Raw genomic sequence first — 9570 nt, 5'->3', positions numbered from 1 at the left:
ATACCAAGAGAAAGTTAACATGCCAAATATAAGAAATCGTGGGGGAGAGAGGGGACAATCTTCAGTATTTCACTCTCTCCTAGAAATGTGAGGACTGAAGGAAAATTTCACTGGGGAGCAAAATTTTTACTGGTGGAAAATGTCCTTATCCCAGTCTCTCAGTAGCTGTATTTATTTTATTTATTTATTTACAGTATTTATACCTTGCCCTTCAGCCCTAAAGGCTCTCAGAGCAGCTTACAATTATTATTTAATTAGACGGTTCCCTGCCCTCAGGCTTACAATCTAAAAAGACATGACACAAAAGGAGAAGGGGATGGCGGTGGAAAAGGGGATCAGGTCCAGTAGTTCTTCTCTTCCTTTGAGGCCTGGACCAAGGCAGATGGACTGGAGGGAGGGTTCTTCTTCTTAACTGAAACCAAGCCCGATGATGTTGGGCCTGTCTTTTTACTCCCTCCAGGCCAGAAGATGACAGTTGGCAAGGAGGGAGGGCCTCCTTCTTCAGGTCCAATGGCGTATTATGCGCCCCCCCCCATAACAAAAGAAAGTATCTCAAAGGTGCATCTACACTGCAGAATCAAGAAGCCTATGGGTTGGTTCCAGGTTTAGGTTTCTGTTGCTGGACTGGTAGAAAGCAGATCTCCTTGCCCTTCATCCCTCAACAGCATCTGAACTTTCTCCCCCCAAAAAACAATTCAGAGGTTTGGGACACTAGTATATTGGTGCTGGTATAGGGCATGGTAAAGATAACCAAGAAGATATAAAGTCCTTGCCAGGTGCATGTAAGCCAATTTTCCACACAGCAGGGAAGAGAATAAAAAGATTTATTTAACTGCAGTAAATAGGTGCCAGTGGTCTCCTGACCCTAAAAGACTGTCACATTTTTAACTTAATAATTTGTATTAAAACTAAAGTTCGTACAATGAATTTTATACAATACATAATTCCGTATATATATTTTCTACATTCTGTTCCAACTTATCTGAATATCTTTTATATCCCACCTCAAGACTGACACAAATGAAAGAAAAAAAGCATTCATGCAGATATACTCTTCCATATAATACAGTTGGCCCTCGGTATCGGCAGGGGATCCGTTCCAGACCCCCCCCCCCCATACCAAAATCTGTGGATGCTCAAGTCCCATTGACTCTAATGGCAGTGCAGCTATACCATTAGAGACAAATTAGAATGAGTCTGTCTTTCCTCCCTCCCTCCCTTTCTCTCTCCTGTTCTGAGGCTTCTGCCCTGGGCTTGGCTTCGGAGGCAGAGCTCTGTTGGCCAGAGGGAGCTGGAGCTGGTGCTGTGTGATAAATGGGAGTCCCTCCATTTATTAGAGTCTTCTCCCTTACAAACAAAGGGTTAATTGTGAGAGGAAGTACTGTGACTTTGTGAGGTGAGCTGATGTCACTTGTCGTGTGAGGGCAACTGTTCAATCAGATGGACTTTGAGGGAGAGCCTTCTAGATGGTTGCTGAGAGAGAGGAAGAAGGCTTGAGGGACAGCAGGGCCTCAGCCTATGAGCCTGTCTCTTAGGGGCTGTGCAAACAGCCCTGAAGGGGCTGCCTCCAGCTGCCCCTTTTAACTGCACAGCGTGGCCCCAATCTGGCCTTTCCAGGGCATGAAAAGGACTCATGAAAAGCGGCTCCTTTTTCCACCCTGGAAAATGTGCAACAGTCAAGACGTTGTGGCTATACGGCACTTCTTTGTTGCTGCATTGTGCAGAGACAGCACTGGAGAAACTCTGTGATGCTGTGCACCATGTGGTGTGGTTTGTGGTGTCACGGCACTCTGGGGCAGAGTTGGGATGTGCATCATGTAGACTCTACATCCCAACTCTGCCTCCAGGCCAGCCCAAAGTGCTGGTCTGCACAGGGTCTTAGGAAATCAGGTTTGGAGTATGTTTGACTGCAATGATTATTATTTTGTAACTTATCTTTTAAGTTTGTGCTTGGAGGGCCAGTTGTCCTTCATGTCTTACTCTTTAATGTTCTTTACTTCATAATAAACTTTTCTTGAGTACTCTGCCTCTTTCTTCACTCTTTTCCACGGCCTTAGACTGGCTAGTGCTTTACTGATTGTTGGTTACCAGTAGAAGGCCCAGCAATGTCCCAGTGCATTGCTGGGGTATAACAGGTTAATCATTGTGTGGTGGGAGCAAGTTGTTTTGGGGATTAAAGTGGTCTCAAGCAGAGTGGATTAGGACCATAGAGAACCTTCTCATGTTGGCAGTGGGTTCCTCTGCTCCTGTTTTATTCCTGGGGGCAGGGGGAATTAAAGACAGGGTAGGAAGCAGAGAAAACCATCACAGGCCGAGGCTTGGATCTCAGAGCCTGGAGGTTCCATTCCAGGGATTGGGATGGAGGGGAGGCTCCGAGTCCCAAGCTCTGGCCTTACACTGGCTTCAGCTTCCTTCAGCTGACAGGGCTCCAGCCTCTGCCTCCAAACCACCAAGCCCAGGGCAGAAGCCAAGCCCAGGGCAGAAGGGAGGGAGGGAGGGAGGGAGGGAGGGAGGGATGACAGACTTCAGTGCAGTTGTCTCCAATGGTGATATGGCTGCGTGCATGCACCACCATTAGAGACAACACAGGCTTGCCATCCGCAGATACTCAAATCTGTAGATGGCAAGTCTGCAGATATTCAAGTCCCACTGTAATTGCAGAGAATCCTATCTCTACCTAGGTACAGTGTCACTAAGTAGCAGGTCACATTTCTAGAGCATGTGCACTCAACTGGTCATGTACTACTATACCATAATGATCCTGCACTGCCTAGCACCTTGAAAATTGAGGAGGATACCTTTTGACAGAAAGGTGTGTTCTGACTTCATACAGGAACTCTGTATGAACTTGAGATGCCTCCAAGTGTACAGGTTGTATTCCAGACACCAGTCATAACTAGGCGTATCTAGATACCACTCTATCAGGCATCTTTGCATTAGATCACACAGTTTAAGCTCCATTACTCACTCACTGCATTAAAGTTTTCTATTTTTCTGTCAAAATTACACTTACAAGGTCACTGGTTTTCTCTTACTAAACTATAGCAAAGAGGAGACAGACTCTCACATACATTTTCCATTCTGTTTTATTGGCATACTATTTTCTACTGATGTCTCATACTGGTTTCTCTTACTGGTTTACCTTTTTTCTCCAAGATGCCATATCAAGAGGAATAATCAATATTGACTCTGTTTGGTTATATTTTTATATTCACACTTTTTAAAGTACAGCAAGGCATAGAGGAAACACATCCTGGCTCTCAACAAGTGTTCATTCACACAGGAAATCTAGGATAATTTTGATAATACCACCTACTGTTGCTCCCAGTGGTAACTGGTAATTTTGCTTTTGCTATGATTTAATCAAATTGTCACAGGCTACATTTTTCTGCATCTCCTTGCTATTTGACCCCACTGTTTACAACATTCCCTTTACACCCATGTGTGTCTATTTGCCTCAGAAGCTAGCTCAAATAACCACAGGAGACCAAATTGGAAGAAAGGCCACAACTTTATTAAGCAAACCATTGGAAGGGTTGGCATAAAGCATAAGGTCAGGATCTGAAGATATCAAACAACCCTATGTTTGTCTGATAGCAAAACCTGGTACCCACCAGGCATTGGGATGACCTAGGGGCTAATGAACACCGCTTGACTGCACCACTGCCGTGTGTTCACATATTCTCTAAGCCCCTGGTCACCGAGAGGCGTCCTTGCGTTATGGCCCCCGCAATGGCCATACGCCTGCCCAATTTGCCCCCGGGTCCCTACTGACTCCCAAACCAGAGCTCCGTAGCCCTGGTACCCCACCGTGCAGATCCTGGCCTATGCTGCCGCCCCACAGTTGTGACAGCAAACCCACAAAGAAAGCGGTGGGTGGGTGGGAGAAGCACACAGCCGTCTGCTCCCTTACAGCTTGGCTCCTTCCACGCTGGAGCCAAGCGCCGACTGAGGGCAGGAGCCGGCCACGCGGCCTTATATAGGCCCCGGCTCTACCCCCAAATCACCCGATCTTGGAGACTCCTCCTCTAAGGCAACTAGCCAATGAGCTGCCCTGGAGGACCGGAGCTCCCAGACCATAGAGCCTGGCCCCCAGAGCGTCGCGGGGCGGGAGCAGAATACTTCCGCCCTGCACACCAATCAGGGGCCGGGGCAAGCCCCAGACGCATCTGGGGCTTGTAGTTCGCACCGCATCTAGCGGCAAAGTGGCCTGCCTGCCGAGCCAGGCGGCCGCTTTTTATGCCAAATGAAGATAATATTTCATGCATCTGACAAGAGGAACTCTTGTCCATGAAAGCTTATGTTGGGGGGAATCAAAGACATAATACTCTTTTATTTCTATAGAAGATTTGTTCTATAGAAAGTAGAACAAGTTGTATGAAAAATGTGGCTGAACACACATAATTTGAAGGCAAAAGGGGGCAGTCTTTAGATAATTCTATTATAGTAGAGCTGAATGTAACCTGTAAAATACATATACTTAAGAATAGAGCCATTACATTGTTATTTACAAGTCTCACCCAGATTCAGAAAGAGAGGAGAGGAAGAGTGAAAGAGAAAGGAGAGAGGAAAAGGAAAAAAAAATGATGAAAAGAGAGAGGTTTGGTCATGGATGTCCAAATTCTGGTGCACCACTGTGCTATTTCTAATCAATTGGTAATGGTGAATCCACACCTCCTGTGCTGTGCAGTGATCCCTTAAAAGCTATATATACATTAACCAATAATCTTAATGAGAAGCAAATAAGAAAATTCAGGATCTAAACACATTCAGAGAAGAATGTTCTGAGTAAAGTGTTGATTGCTGTACATGGAACTAGAAAAATTATATACAGTATGCAAAAACCAATTTGGAAAATTTGTAAGCATCACTGGATGTAGGATCACTTGCTGTGCATAATGCCTTGAATATTCTCTCCCAGCCTGGAGTATTCCATTTAAAAAAAAAAAAACCTCTTAAATCAGTAAAGCGTGTGTGTGTGTGTGTGTATGTGTGTGTGTGCAAGAAAATGACAAAGATTTTATTATGTATTCTTGTTTTCCCCTCCCTCACTTTTCCCTGCAGGAAAATGTCTTTACATTGAAAACTCAAGTGGATAGTATTGTGATTTTATTGAACAAACTGTCAATATGTAGACATATTTGATTTTCTAGGAAAAGATAAAGCAAAAGTGACAAACTTCAGTTTGTTGGTGCATCTTTTTCTTTTGTCTTGAGCTGAGCCTTATAAGGACATTTTTTTACTACCTGTGCGATGTCATGCAAAGCTGTCCTAAAGACTTTTAGAACATAAGAATGTAAGAAGAGTCATGCTGGATGAATCTAAGGTCTATGAAGTCCAGCATTCTGTTCATACTGTGGTCAGTCAGGTACCCATGAATAGGACATGGATCTAACTGCATTGTGGTCCCCTCCTCTATGAATTTATTCAGCCCCCTTTCCAAGCCATTATCTCATCTTGTGGCAATGAGTTCCATAGTTTAACTATGCATGGTGTGAAGAAGTACTTCTTTTTATCAGCCTTGAATATGAATCCATTCTTCTTTATTGGATGACTCTAGTTTGTAGTGTCATGACAATGTTACTTTCTCCATACTACATGTAATTTTATGTACCTTGATCATTTCTTCTGTTTACCTGTCTTATTTTTTTCTAAGCTAACAGTTTCAAGGTTACAAGTCTTTCCTTGTATGTCAGTTGTTCCAGTCTCTGATCATTTTGATTGGCCACTATAGATTTTGCTGACTTTACAATATCTTTTTAAGGTGGGAAGATCAGAATTCCAGAATTCTAGAAGATATTTCAGAATTTTGTGGAATATTCCAGATGTGATCACACTATGAATGTGTATAAAAGCAGTATAAGGACTATCTGTTGGACTTAGGGTTGGCTCTACCATTAGGGAGACTGAGCCACTTGCCTCGTGCAACAGAGACTAGGGATGTGGCAGCAGAGCATAACAACTTTTGAGCCATCTGGTCATTCTTGGAAGCCAGAACTGTGTGCTACACTGCTATCCCTGCCTCTCTTAAACATGAGTGCTGTTCTCAGGTGCAGTAAAAGATTCTCAGATTCAGCCACCCATCCAATTGCCTTCAGTTTGTGAAATGGTGGGAAACACCATCTTGTCCACAGATAGCAAAATATCTTGGACGGGTTAGATCCAAAGCAGGTATGTTGGAAGTCAATATCTTAATGCAGATTACAATCTGTGTGCAGTCAGTGTGTGGATGAAGGGTAGCAGGATCATATCTAATATCCTTGCTCTCCACATGTCATAGAATCCTAGTGCTGGAAGAGACTACAAGGGCCATCCAGTCCAACCCCTACCATGCAGGAACACAGAATCAAAGTACCCCCAACAGATGGCCATCCAGCCTCTGTTTAAAACACCCAAAAGAAAGAGACTCCACCACTCTCTGAGGGAATGTTTTGCACTGTTGAACAGCTCTTACTGTCAAGAAATTCTTCCTATTGTTGAGGTAGAATCTCTTTTCCTGTAGTTTGCATCCATTGCTCTGTGTCCTGGAGGAGCAGAAAACAAGCTTGCTCTATCCCCAATATGTCACCCCTTCAAATACTTAGACAGGGCTATCATATCACCTCTTAACCTTCTTTTCTCCATATTGAACATACCCAGCTCCCTAAGTCTCTCCTCATAAGGCATGGTTTCCAGACTCCTTTGAGCTTCTGCACAGAGACAAATCCTTAGAAGCTGTACATGTCTAGACCACAGGGTGAATATCCTGAATTTTCCTAGGCTACATCTGCAAAGTAAACGATACATGTAGCTAGAGCTTGGTTTTTCATTGGGGTAGTACAAAATTGATTTAGAGCAAAATTCTCTGGTCAATTTTTGTGTGGCCATAACTCAAAGATCAAAGAGTCAGTTGCCTTTGACTTGAAAGTATCACTAGATCGGATAATAAGCTTTTATTAAAAGAGATGGTCAGATAATTCATGATATTAAAAATAAACATATATATGTATACAAGAAAATTAGTTATCAGGATGCAACTTCACAAATTTATATTAAACTTAAGAATATAATATAAACATACAAAATGACATATGACAGTACATGAAAATAATTTATATTTTATATGACTATTTATGGTATTGTTTATTACAACTAATTATGACTAGAAAGTAATAAGAACACTCATTTAGAGGATCATGAATATGACTGGAAATCAACATACAGAGGATGATTTAGAGGAGGCAGAAAGATAGAAATTTTTGAATGGAGGGAAGAATAAATAACAAGAGAGTGGTCAAAGCCTGCACCAGCAATGAAATACAAAAGGTTTGGGGCAGGTGAGGGGGAGAAGTGGGATGGGGTGTAGGGATAACATTTCTTGAAAAATCCAGTTGTATGTACAAAATGAATACATGTAAAGATGTACTATATTTATGCCTCTGGACAATAAAAATTAATTTAGAAAGTAAGTAAGTAAGTAAGTAAGTATCACTAGAGGAAAGGCTCTGTTCCCAAAAGAAACACAGCAGTTGATGCCCAACAAAATGCTGATAATGCATTGTGTATTTTATTCAGCATCTTTCTCAGATTTAAGTTTAAAGTCTATTTAATTAAGATGCCATTTCCCAATGTACTGAAGCATTAGTATTTCCCCCAAAAAAACTTTCTTTCTTTCTTTTTTTTAAATGTAGCATTATTTTGAGGCTTTGAGTTCTTTTAAAAAAAAAAAGCCCTGCAAATGATGAAGACTTTGCAAAAATGTAACAGAAAGAAAGAAATGAAAGTAAATGAATGAATTTAAAAAATGCTGATTGCAAAGTCTTTGTTCCTAACTTCACTTGACTTAATTTACAGATCTCCATTTTTTTGAGAGAGGGGGAATATGGTTACAAAGAGGTGAGCGGAAATTCCAAGGCTGGATTGCTGGAAAAATCAAACTGTAACTAACATCTGACCGTTTGTATCAGTGTCAGGTTTAAGCTGCCTGCTCCCTAATGAGCAACCTCTTCTCGACTGACATTTGACATGTGCACCCCATCCAGCCCAGCCATTTCCTTGAAAGTTGGTTCCCAGATACTAAGTATTAGGCAAGCTACCTGCAGATGGATCACACCAAGCATCAGCGGATGAGATTAAGGAAGTGAAAGGGAGACGGCTGACCTTGTAAGAATCATTACCTCAGCAGGTTCAGCACTCTTCAACTTCACAATAAAATCCTTTCTTGACATCAAACAGATAATTTGACAAATGGAATTCCATACTTTGTTTTTCTAGAATCATTTCTCAGATAGTTGCCCTGCAAAGACTGGTGCTTATTCAACCAGCTTTAGTTTCTATTCAAGCCAAAAGAAATGAGTAAATCAACCAGTGAACAATCTGAATTTGCTCCATTTGCCTCTATTTCATTTGTTCATTCATTCAGCATATATTTATATCCTGCCTTTGAGAATGTTTTTTCTGCCCTTTCAAGGCGGTTCACAATAATATATAAATTCAATAAAAATGGATACATTAACACAGCTGCACTCTTGGAGTTTGTCCCTTTCCTCTTTTGCTGCAAATGCATAATAGGGGTCCAAATTGCAAGTTTGGGGCTGGATCCAGTTAAGTGGAATTACACACCTTTCCTGTTATGGGGATTTCCTGCCCTTCCTATAGCCCCTTTCAACTTCACAGAAGCCCACATGGGAAAGGCTTGAAATGGAGTGCCAGGTGTATGGGGGAAGTTGCAGGAGAATTGGAAATGAGAAGAGTAAAGGGGCTGCCTAGAGAAAAAGAAGATACATTTTCTCACTTCAACAAAACTTTTCTGGATCTGCACTATTGTTTCCAGTACAAGGGGGAGGGTACACAGATAGCAACGAGACAATGAATATAAGTTTTCATTGTTCTGATTCTTTTATAGCTACTGATGCAAATGCTTCTCTTTCTTCTGTAAGATGATATAAAGAGTTGTCTGTTAAACCTAGGTTTCCTGTTAAGGGTGATAGATTTGCCACTAAACATTGAGCTACAGTTCTGGGGAGGGTGGAGGTTGAGCTTCAACTAGTCACCATGCTTTCAGGGATACATTTACCCAAGCAAGTTGCATCCACACTTTTATGTTTTAAATGTAGGTTTAAAAATCATAGTCATGCAGGTCTTTTAGATGTACTGTGTAAAAAAAAGTGTCAGTGGAGATGCGAACATAAATAGTAATGGATTTTTGTCTAGTACTGCAATTTTTCAAACTACATTAAATTTCAACAGTGCATCAAGACAGCTGTGCATTAGACAGTCAAATTAGGCTGAGAGCTGCAGAAAAGAAAAGAAGGACAAGGAAGAAAAAGTTTATTGTGTGTACAACTGTTCCGAACACAAGATGAAATCCAATGAGGTTATCCTTCTGATTTAACTGCTTGAGGGGGATTTCCTCTCCCCTTTGTGGTCTAATACATATGTTCAGAATCAGCCCTGTAGGATTGAGGAATTGTGTAGAGTAGATCTGAAGGGGCACAGCAGGCGAGGGGGGAGGAGAGAAGGAAAAAGTTCTGTCATATGAGCAGAACACTTGCATAGCAATGGATTTTTTCCATTCATATTATTCTGACT

The sequence above is a fragment of the Sceloporus undulatus genome, chromosome 2, assembly GCF_019175285.1.
Source record: "Sceloporus undulatus isolate JIND9_A2432 ecotype Alabama chromosome 2, SceUnd_v1.1, whole genome shotgun sequence".
Lineage (NCBI taxonomy): Eukaryota > Metazoa > Chordata > Lepidosauria > Squamata > Phrynosomatidae > Sceloporus > Sceloporus undulatus.
The sequence above is the reverse complement of the archived record's forward strand: the minus strand, read 5'-3'. Positions refer to the sequence as shown.